This window comes from Dendropsophus ebraccatus, chromosome 4 (assembly GCF_027789765.1).
Source record: "Dendropsophus ebraccatus isolate aDenEbr1 chromosome 4, aDenEbr1.pat, whole genome shotgun sequence".
NCBI classification, from domain to species: domain Eukaryota; kingdom Metazoa; phylum Chordata; class Amphibia; order Anura; family Hylidae; genus Dendropsophus; species Dendropsophus ebraccatus.
Window position 1 is genome coordinate 40064937 of NC_091457.1, and position 12122 is coordinate 40077058.

General features: G+C 46.3%; 1 protein-coding gene across 1 annotated transcript in view; it reads right to left on the reverse strand.

Moving 5' to 3' along the window:
• The window catches only part of LOC138789264 (mucin-2-like), a 198815-nt gene that overhangs the window by 48965 nt on the left and 137728 nt on the right, over nt 1-12122 (reverse strand). The window lies entirely within an intron of this gene.

Consider the following 12122-nt stretch of genomic DNA (forward strand, 5'->3'; position numbering starts at 1 on the left):
CAGTCTCAACTGTGTACTCATTCTGCCACCCTCTGCTGATTCCTGCTTTCCACTTTGCTTTGAAAGATTATCTTTAAGGAAATGTCTACTGGTGTGTGTGTGTGTGTGTGTGTGTGTGTATGTATGTATCTATCTGTGTGTGTGTGGAGGGGGGGGGGGGGTTTGAGCGTAATTATCTGGGGGGATTTCTTACATGGGGAATACTACATACTGGGGAGATTACCTGAAAGGGCATGCCTAGATGGGGAGACCACCTAGGGGAGGAGTGGCTACATGGGGGTACTACTGACTGGGTTGGGGTAACTGTACAGAGAGGTATATATTGATACACACAAAAGACCTAAGTACTATATGGGAGCACAGAAGGGCATATTAGGCACAACGGGGGAACTCTTACAATGTGAAGCAATAGAGATGGAAAGTTTGCATAAAGGTGAGGATGGAGCAACAACCAAGAGCTTAAAATGTTTTCCAACAGATTCTGTAGAGACAAAGTATCACCAGAAGAAGTCTTTATGATGATGACTCTGATCAGAAAAGAAGCCCCCTGTGAGTCACTGAATGTAACTGCACTGGAATAACTTATATGGTGCACAGAAGATGTGTACCACTAGTATCTACCTCTATAGGGATCAGACTATAGGGAAAATAATTTTTTATATAGCTGATTTTATTTAGTATTGACATGGTGGATGTAATAGTGGAGTTGTAGATGTGGCAATAATATTTGTTTCTTATACACTGGTAATATTAGTAATTTTGTTCTTGGTTTACTGGATTTGGTCAGTAACTGTTTGACGGTATGGTGATATAATTAGTGATAATATGTTAACCATTTGTTATATACCCTATTAGTGCTGTTCTGGGGTCACTTCCACAAACATAATTCTGATCTTCCACAAAGTAGTGTACAATGTACCTAGGACCTTCCAACTACAACAGCTGTAGACTGTCAGTACATTCTAGAAATTGTAGCTGTGAACACTACAACTGCAACAAGCATTTACAATCTGGTTATGTTAGAGTTTTTAGTACAGATGAGCAGAAAATCCTCAGATAACAGGCGGCAAAGTAATCAGTCCTCTGCATATTATAAACAATATGCTCTTTACTTTATATTCATTACAAATAAGACAATACCGTACATGTACTATATATTTAATAAAGTTTTATCATTGTTGTTTTAATAAAAAAAAAACAACTTTAATTTATTACAGTTTTTAGCCTTTTTTTGTGTCTTATCTGAAATAAAACATATCAACCAACTAATGGCAGAATTTAGTCATCTGCATAATAGACCAGGGTTACACAGTAACTTTGGTAAAACAACAGCAAGGCCCATTCAAATCAGGCGAACAAAATAATTAGTACATCTTGTTTTTATGGGATTTTTTTTTATATATAGATGGGACGAGGTCAATGTTTACAAAAGTCACAGTTGTACTTTATTTGCATTAAGGTCAGTGGTAACATGGTAGTGGTAAAATCATATACTACTTGCAACCTGTGACCAAAAATATTTCAAGGATGGATTATTTTTTTTTTGCCTTTATCTTTCAAACTGGAGTCTTGCTATATCCCAGTCGCGCTACAACACCGTTCACTAAAATTAAGAAGTGCACAATTGCGACCAAAGTTACAATGTAGCAATAGCCCTAAAGCGAAAACCTCTGACACTATTTTGACCCATTTTTAACATTTGACTCAAAAAATTGTCAAATTAAAAAAAAATGTAACTTAACCCCTTGAGGACCCGGCCCAAAATGACCCAGTGGACCAGGCCAAATTTTGTGATTTTGACCTGTTTCACTTTATCCATTAATAATGTCTAGATGCTTTTACATATCCTAATGATTCTGAGACTGTTTTCTCGTGACATATTCTACTTTAAATTACTGGTAAATTTGAGTGGATATTTATAGCGAATACTTATGAAAAATCACAAAATAATGTGAAAAATTGTGAAAATTTTCATTTTTCTAACTTTGAAATATTCTGCCTGTAAGGAAAATAGTTATACCACATAAATTAGACACTAAATAACATTAGCAATATGTCTACTTTATGTTGGCAGCATTTTTTAAACTTGCTTTCAATTTTTTAAAACACTGGAAAGCTTAAAAGTTTAGCAACAATTTTCCAAATTTTCGAGAAAATTTCAAAATCAGCTTTTGTTAGGGACCAGTTGAGGTTTGAAGTGAATTTAAGGGGATTGTATGTAATAACCCCCCCACAAATCACCCCATTTCAGAAACTGCACCCCCTAAACTGTTCAAAATCACTCCCAAAAAGTTTTTTTAACTCTTTAGTTGAGTCACAGAAATAAAAGCTAAATGTGTAAGAAAATCGAAAATTTCAATTTTCTGTGCACAAATTATATTGTAATCCAATTTCTCTCATAGTAGAAAACCCATTACCAGAGAAATGCACCACAAAATGTATTGCCCTGTTTCTGCAGTTTAGAGAAATACCCCATATGTGGACATAAACTGCCAAGTGGGCGCTAGGAGAGCCTCCAAAGGGAAGGAGCACCGTTTGGATTTTGGAAGCTGGATTTGGCCAGATTGGAGGACGGAGGCCATGTTGCCTTTACAAAGGCCCAGTGCTGCCAAAACAGTAGAAACCCCCCACAAGTGACACCATTATGGAAACTACACCCCTCAAGGAACGTAAAAAGGGGTGTAGTGAGCATATAGACCCTACTGGTGGCAGGCACAATCTGCAAAGAAAATGAAAAATTACTTTTTTTTGACCAAAAAGTTAGTCTAGCCTCAAATTTTTCATTTTCACAAGTGGTTGAAAAAGAAAAAAACCTGCTAGACATGTAGAGCAATTCCCCCCGAGTACGGAAATACCCCACATGTGGACGTGAAATGCCAAGTGGGCGCTAGGAAAGCCTCCAAAGGGAAGGAGCGCTGTTTGGATTTTGGAAGCTGGATTTGGCCAGATTGGAGGACGGAGGCCATGTTGCCTTTACAAAGGCCCAGTGCTGCCAAAACAGTAGAAACCCCCCACAAGTGACACCATTATGGAAACTACACCCCTCAAGGAACGTAACAAGGGGTATAGTGAACTTATGGACCCCACTGGTGACCGGTACAAATGTGGAACAATGTGCCGTGAAAATGAAAAATTTTATATTTTTAACTAAAATGTTAGTCTAGCCTTACATTTTTCATTTTCACAAGGGGTTAAAAAAGAAAAAAACCTGCTAGACATGTAGAGCAATTCCCCCCGAGTACGGAAATACCCCACATGTGGACGTGAAATGCCAAGTGGGCGCTAGGAAAGCCTCCAAAGGGAAGGAGCGCTGTTTGGATTTTGGAAGCTGGATTTGGCCAGATTGGAGGACGGAGGCCATGTTGCCTTTACAAAGGCCCAGTGCTGCCAAAACAGTAGAAACCCCCCACAACTGACACCATTATGGAAACTACACCCCTCAAGGAACGTAACAAGGGGTGTAGTGAGCATATGGACCCTATTGGTGGCAGGCACAATCTGCTAAGAAAATGAAAAATTACTTTTTTTTGACCAAAAAGTTAGTCTAGCCTCAAATTTTTCATTTTCACAAGTGGTTGAAAAAGAAAAAAACCTGCTAGACATGTAGAGAAATTCCCCCCGAGTACGGAAATACCCCACATGTGGACGTGAAATGCCAAGTGGGCGCTAGGAAAGCCTCCAAAGGGAAGGAGCGCTGTTTGGATTTTGGAAGCTGGATTTGGCCAGATTGGAGGACGGAGGCCATGTTGCCTTTACAAAGGCCCAGTGCTGCCAAAACAGTAGAAACCCCCCACAAGTGACACCATTATGGAAACTACACCCCTCAAGGAACGTAACAAGGGGTATAGTGAGCTTATGGACCCCACTGGTGACCGGTACAAATGTGGAACAATGTGCCGTGAAAATGAAAAATTTTATATTTTTAACTAAAATGTTAGTCTAGCCTCACATTTTTTCATTTTCACAAGGGGTTAAAAAAGAAAAAAACCTGCTAGACATGTAGAGCAATTCCCCCCGAGTACGGAAATACCCCACATGTGGACGTGAAATGCCAAGTGGGCGCTAGGAAAGCCTCCAAAGGGAAGGAGCGCTGTTTGGATTTTGGAAGCTGGATTTGGCCAGATTGGAGGACGGAGGCCATGTTGCCTTTACAAAGGCCCAGTGCTGCCAAAACAATAGAAACCCCCCACAAGTGACACCATTATGGAAACTACACCCCTCAAGGAACGTAACAAGGGGTGTAGTGAGCATATGGACCCTATTGGTGGCAGGCACAATCTGCTAAGAAAATGAAAAATTACTTTTTTTTGACCAAAAAGTTAGTCTAGCCTCAAATTTTTCATTTTCACAAGTGGTTGAAAAAGAAAAAAACCTGCTAGACATGTAGAGCAATTCCCCTCGAGTACGGAAATACCCCACATGTGGACGTGAAATGCCAAGTGGGCGCTAGGAAAGCCTCCAAAGGGAAGGAGCGCTGTTTGGATTTTGGAAGCTGGATTTGGCCAGATTGGAGGACGGAGGCCATGTTGCCTTTACAAAGGCCCAGTGCTGCCAAAACAGTAGAAACCCCCCACAAGTGACACCATTATGGAAACTACACCCCTCAAGGAACGTAACAAGGGGTATAGTGAGCTTATGGACCCCACTGGTGACCGGTACAAATGTGGAACAATGTGCCATGAAAATGAAAAATTTTATATTTTTAACTAAAATGTTAGTCTAGCCTCACATTTTTCATTTTCACAAGGGGTTAAAAAAGAAAAAAACCTGCTAGACATGTAGAGCAATTCCCCCCGAGTATGGAAATACCCCACATGTGGACGTGAAATGCCAAGTGGGCGCTAGGAAAGCCTCCAAAGGGAAGGAGCGCCGTTTGGATTTTGGAAGCTGGATTTGGCCAGATTGGAGGACGGAGGCCATGTTGCCTTTACAAAGGCCCAGTGCTGCCAAAACAGTAGAAACCCCCCACAAGTGACACCATTATGGAAACTACACCCCTCAAGGAACGTAACAAGGGGTGTAGTGAGCATATGGACCCTATTGGTGGCAGGCACAATCTGCTAAGAAAATGAAAAATTACTTTTTTTTGACCAAAAAGTTAGTCTAGCCTCAAATTTTTCATTTACACAAGGGGTTAAAAAAGAAAAAAACCTGCTAGACATGTAGAGCATTTCCCCACGAGTACGGAAATACCCCACATGTGGACGTGAAATGCCAAGTGGGCGCTAGGAAAGCCTCCAAAGGGAAGGAGCGCCGTTTGGATTTTGGAAGCTGGATTTGGCCAGATTGGAGGACGGAGGCCATGTTGCCTTTACAAAGGCCCAGTGCTGCCAAAACAGTAGAAACCCCCCACAAGTGACACCATTATGGAAACTACACCCCTCAAGGAACGTAACAAGGGGTATAGTTAGTATATGGACCCCACTGGTGGCAGGCACAATATGGGACAATGGGTTGTAAAAATTTAAAAATGAATTTTTTCATTTTCACAGCACATTGTTCCACCTATGTGCCTTCCACCAGTGGGGTCCATATGCTCACTACACCCCTTTTTAGATTCCTTGAGGGGTGTACTTTCCATAATGGGGTCACTTGTGGGTATTTTCACTGTTTTGGCAGCACAGGCGCTTTGTAAAGTCAACATGGTGTCCGTCCTTTATTTTCGCCAAATCCAGCTTCCAAAACGGTGCTCCTTCCCTTTGGAGGCTTTCCTTGCGCCCGCTTGGCACTTTAAGTCCACATGTGAGGTATTTCCATACTCGGGGGCAAATTCTCTACATGTTTAGGGGGTATTTTTTTCTTCTAACCCCTTGTGAAAATGAAAGATTCTAAGCTAGACCAACATTTTAGTATAAAAAATTAAATTTTTTAGACTAAAAGGTTGGTCTAGCCTGGAATCTTTCATTTTCTCAAGGGGTTAAAAGTGGGGTGGATGGGGAATGAGCAGAGCAAAGGGGGAAATACCCCACAAGTGGACATACATTACTAAGTGGACACAGGACAAGCCTCCAAAAGGACAGAGTGCCCTCTTGAGGCCGGAAAGGATCATTGAAGCCATGTTAAATTAACAAAGCCCCCAGGTTACCAAGACAGTAGATATGCCCCACAAGTGACCCCATTATGGAAACTACACCCCTCAAGGAATTTAACAAGGGGTGTAGTGAGCATATGGACCCCACTTGTGGGGGGTATCCACTTTGCATATAGGTGTGGAAATGAATTGCTATGTGGGCACAGGACAAGCCTCCAAAAGGACAGAGTGCCCTTTTGAGGCCGGAATGCCCTTTTGAGCCCTCATGCTACACGGACCTCACTGGTGACAGGCACATAGGTAGGGTTAAAAGAGAAAAATAAATTAGACATGCACGGAGTTGGCTGACAGTTGCAGACATTCTCAGGAAAATAAATAGAAAAATGCCCAAGCAAAAGGACGCCATTACAGAAACTACACCACCCAAGAAATGTATTTAGGAGGTGTAGGGTGCAAAAGCATTTCAAAAATTTATTTTCCTGGACTGAATGTGCTGCAGTAGTTGAAAATTAGAAATGCCAATTTTCACACTGCTCAACTGTAAGGCCAGTATGACTCTCCACGTCGGCATTTGATGCCGTCATGGAAAGTCTGCCCTCCACTAAAGGGCCAGTTCACACTGAGTAAACACGGCGTTATTCCGTGGCGGACCTCTCCGCCGTGCTCAGTGTGCTGCTGTAAGTGATTGAGAGGGTGCTCGCTGGTCCGCTCCCTGTCCTCTCCGCTCAAACTAGCGTGCGTCCTCTCATTCACTTATAGCAGCACACTGAGCACAGTGGGATTTACACCGTGTTTACTCATTGTGAACTGGCCCTAAGGGTGCGTTCACACCGAGCAAAAACGTTGGAATTCCACCTGCCCCAGTGTAAACCAGTGTGTCTATGGGAGGGCTTGCACGCCTCCGCTCAAAGAACTGACATGTAAATTCTTTGAGCGGAGACGCGCGAGCCCTCCCATACTAACACTGTTTGAGACTGAGACAAGTGGAGCTCTGCTTTGGAATTCCCCCGATTTTGCTCAGTGTGATCATGCCCTAATTATGCCGTGTATGTTCCTTCTAGAAAAAAAAAATCTAAATCTGGCTCTAATTATAAGCCTGCAAATACAATGGGCCTTGGGAGCCCATGTGTATTTGAGGTCTAAATTAGCAGATAGGCACGGCATTGGCTGACAGTTGAAACATAGAAGCTCAACTGTCAGGCCAGTATGACTTTCCACATCGGCATGTGATGCCGACATGGAAAGTCTGCCCTCCACTAATTATGCCGTGTATGGGTCTATTTACACAGAAAGATTATCTGACAGATTATGTGCCAAAGATTTGAAGCCAAAGCCAGGAATGGATTTGAAAGTGGAGAAATCTCAGACTTTCCTTTACGACCTGATCTCTGTTTATAGTCTGTTTCCAAAGCTGGATCAGAGATCAGGTCATAAAGGAAAGCCTGAGATTTCTCCTCTTTCAAATCCATTCCTGGCGTTGGCTTCAAATCTTTGGCAGATAATCTTTCCGTGTAAATGGACCCTATGTACCCTATATAAAAATAAAATAAAATAAAAATAAACCCTACATGTGGCCAGTAGAGATGAGTGAACTGTTCGGACTTTTGGTCCGATGGCATCGGCGCTCTCTCGTAATGCCTGTGTTCCTGGCTGCATATTTGCGCTCCCGGGAATATGTGGCCAGTATATTCCAGGGAATCCATGTTGAATTCCCTGGAATATCCTGCCCGCATATTCGCGGGAGCGCAACTATGCAGCCGGGATCACAGGCATTACGAGAGAGCGACCAAAAGTCCAACGGTCCGCTCATCTCTAGTGACCAGTGATCAGAAGTAGAAAGGACAAATTTGGAAATTTTGCAGGTTGGGAATTAATACTCCATGGACGTATGGTACGTCTTGAAGCATTCTTTTATACAGAGGCCAGGTTTATCAGGACATGTATCACACTGAAAACACGTGTCCTTTCTAAACCCCCTTTTGTAGCACACGCGACACCTTTTCTGGCTTTTGCCCTTCTTGCCAGTGTGAGGGACTTCGCCAGGAAAGTGCTGCCCTGGCACGATACGGGGACCTCCAGTTGCAGCTGCAGAAGTACTAGGCCCTCCTCCTTCTCCTCCACAAAAAATCAGGGCCTTGACAACTGCCTCCTGAAACTGGAGGTATTTCCCAGGGTGGCCGGCACAACGGTAAAGTACAAACGCGTTGTACATTGCCGTTTGGACCATGTGCACGGCTAACTTTTTGTACCAGATGTTTGTTTTCCGCAGAGCACTATATGGCTTTAGGACTTGATCTGAAAGATCAACTCCTCCCATATACCGATTGTAGTCCAAAATACAATCGGGTTTGAGTGCTACTGCGGTGGTACCGCGGACAGGGACAGGGGTCGTGCCAGGACCATGGATAGTAGTCAAAATAAGGACATCGCGTTTGTCCTTATATTTGACTAATACCAGGTTGTCGCTACAATGGGCCTTGAAGACACCCCGTCGCAGTACTTCTGCCACAGGAGATCTCGGGAGGCCTCTCTGATTTTTCCTCACAGTGCCGCAAGCTACAGTAGCTCGGGTACTGAGGGATTTGAAAAGAGGGAGACTGGTATAAAAGTTATCCACGTAGAGGTGGTAACCTTTATCCAGTAGTGGGAACATCAGTTCCCACACAAACTTCCCACTAACTCCCAGAGTGGGGGGACATTCTGGAGGTTGGATGTGGGTGTCCCTCCCTTCATAAACTCTAAATCTGTGAGTGTACCCTGAGGTACTCTCACAGAGTTTGTAGAGTTTGATGCCGTACCTTGCCCTCTTACTTGGAAGGTACTGGCGAAATTGGACTCTCCCCTTGAAGCTGACAAGGGATTCGTCAATGGAGATATATTTCCCTGGGATATATACCTCCGAAAATTTGGCCGCAAGATGATCAATGACCGGCCTAATTTTGTATAGGCGGTCGTAAGAGGGATCATCTCGGGGGGGGCACCTTGCATTATCGTTGTAATGCAGGAATTTGAGGATGGCCTCAAAGCGATGCCTTGTCATGGCCATCCGGTGTATTGGAGTGTTATATAAAATATCCACACTCCAATACTGCCTAATTCGGGGTTTTTTAACTAGCCCCATGTGCAGCAGAAGACCCCAAAACGTGGTCATTTCTGCTGCATCAACTGGGGTCCAGCTGTGGGATCCCGAAAAAAAAAGAGGAGACGGGGTGCTGAGCCAGAAACTGCTGGGTGTACAAATTAGTTTGCACGACCATCAGACTTATCAGTTCATCACTGAAAAAGAGCTTAAAAAAGTCTATTTCAGTGAAGCCTGAGGGGTCAAATTGGATTCCCGATTGTCCCACAAAATCGGGAATCTGTGGCTCAAAATTGGGGGGGACTGGGGTCCAGATGGGCTCACTTGTATGGGGGGCTGGGGTGGAGATGGGGTCACTGGGGTGGAGATCGGGGGAGGCTGCCCGAGGCGTTCGCCTTGGACGCCTTCGGCGCCTTGGGGGTTCATCATCGCTACATGATGAAGAGGAGGAGGAGGAGGTCGAAACGAGGAAAGTAGGGTCTTCCTCTTCTCCCTCACTGGCTGTATCGGTGTCAGAGGCAATAAGAGCATATGCCTCTTCAGCCGAATACAGACGATGGGACATTTTTGTAAGATTTAGATATGGGGGGTTATGTAAATCAGTAAAATTTATTTATGTGTAGTGTGTGTGTTTTTTACACTTACACTTTTCAAGGGAAAAAAAACCTGTGCCCACTTGTTGCTGATCAGTGAATAGTCACTGATCAGAACAAGAGAGACAGGGGGGATGGCAGAGGGGTGGGCAGGTGAGGGGGTGGGTGGCGGAGGAACTGTCTGAGTGGGCAAAGAGAGTCAGGGGGGAGAAGCTGGCACAGGGGTGGGCAGGTGAGGTGGCCAGGTGAGGGGGAGGGTGGCAGAGGAACGGTCTGAGTGGGCAAAGTGACTCAGGGGGGAGAGGCTGGTACAGGGGTGGGTCGGTGAGGTGGGCAGGTGAGGTCTGAGGGGGCAAAGAGAGGCAGACGGACTGGGCAGCACGGACGCAAAAAAAGGGGGAAAAAAGTATTTGTTAGAGAAAAAAAGGGGCACACTTGTTGCTGATCAGTGATTAGTCACTGATCAGAACAAGAGAAACGGGGCGGTGGGTGGGGGTTGGAGGAACAAAGAGGCAAGGGTGGAGGATGGCACAGGGGTGGGCAGGTGAGGTGGGGGGGAACTGTCTGAGGGGGCAAAGAGGGGCAGAGAGGATGGCACAGGGGTGGGCAGGTGGAGGATGGCACAGGGGTGGGCAGGTGGAGGATGGCACAGGGGTGGGCAGGTGAGGCTGGTGGAGGAACGGTCTGAGGGGTCAAAAAGAGGCAGGGGGAGGCTGGCACAGGGGTGGGAAAGTGAGGTGGGCAGATGAGGGGGCGGTGCGGAGGAACGGTCTGAGGGGGGCAAAGAGAGGCAGGGGGACCGCTAGCAGCACAGAGGATGCTGCTAGCAGGATCTCCCTGCACACACTATGCCACCGACGGATGCGACAGCACGGGCAGCACGGAGTGGCGCAGGGGAAAACAAGCAAAAAATTTGTGCCCACTTGTTGCTGATCAGTGATGAGTCACTGATCAGAACAAGAGAGACAGGAGCAGCAGCAGCAGTAGAACTACTGCTGCTGCACAGTCACAAATTTCAGGAGATCAGCCAGGCAGCACACAGTGGGCACTGCTGGCTGATCACCCTGCACTATGCCACCAACGAGGCTGGCACAGATGGGGGGGAGCACAAGAACAGTGGGAGGGCACAGGGTAGAAGGAGAGGATGACAGGGGGGGAGAAGAGGATGACAGGGGGGGGAGAAGAGGAGGAAGACAGGGGGGAGAAGAGGAGGAAGACAGGGGGGAGAAGAGGGGGAAGACAGGGGAGGAAGGGGGGCAGTAGCTGATGGGAAGAGGGGGGGGCGATGGCACAGGGGGGAATGGGACAGGGGGGCGGATGGCACAGGGGCGGATCTCACAGGGGGGCGGATGGCACAGGGGCGGATCTCACAGGGGGGCGGATGGCACAGGGGAGCGATGGCACAGGGGGGCGATGGCACGGGGGGGGCGATGGCACAGGGGGGAATGGGACAGGGGGGCGGATCTCACAGGGGGGCGGATGGCACAGGGGCGGATCTCTTAGGGGGGCGGATGGCACAGGGGAGCGATGGCACAGGGGGGCGATGGCACAGGGGGGGCGATGACGGCGCACAACGGGGCAGCAGCGGGCAACTCACAAACACCCTCTCTGCTCGGCGATCCTGACGAAAAGGAGGGCGAGCAGGGAGGGATCAATATTTTGAAACGCCCGCCTCGCCCGTGATTGCCCAGTTACTGGCAAACGGCCAATCCGGGTGATCGGGGGGCGGGGGTCACGTGGTACACGGCGTCCGGCATAACCGTGATTGGTGCTGTCTCTGACAGCACCAATCACGGTTTTCTAACGTCATACCGGCCCACAATGCACTGGTATTGCTGTGATTGGCTGCCCTTAATTGGCCAGCCAATCACAGCGATCGTGATGGCGTGGGGGACGCGATTCCGCGGCTGCAGGTGAGTAAAAGGTCGCTGCTGAAAGGATCAGCAGCGATCTTTACTTTATATGTTATTATTAACCCCCTGCAGCGCGGAATGCCCATGACGTAACGTTACGTCATGGGTCGTCTGGGGACAGACTTCCATGACGTAACGTTACGTCCAGGGTCGTCTAGGGGTTAAAGAGGTGTTTTTAGATTTTTAGTTTTTTTCAAAAAACATCTAGCATTATTGCCCAAGTCAAGAAAAACCTCCCCATATACATTTTTCTTCTCTATCGGCTTCTCATGAGATGAAACAGCTCTTTTTTTATCTTGTATTGTTTGTTTACAGGCTGCTCTGTCTGTTTACTTACACAGCACACCCAGTGGCCAGAGTTGGAATTGCAGTTTATAACAAGCTAATCAAATACCTCATGTGCTGCAGCCTCAGGCCAGGTTCACACTATGTAAAAACAACGTCCGTATTTCATAACAATGGCCTTAGTTGCTATGAAATACGACCATTGTTTTTACATAGTGTGA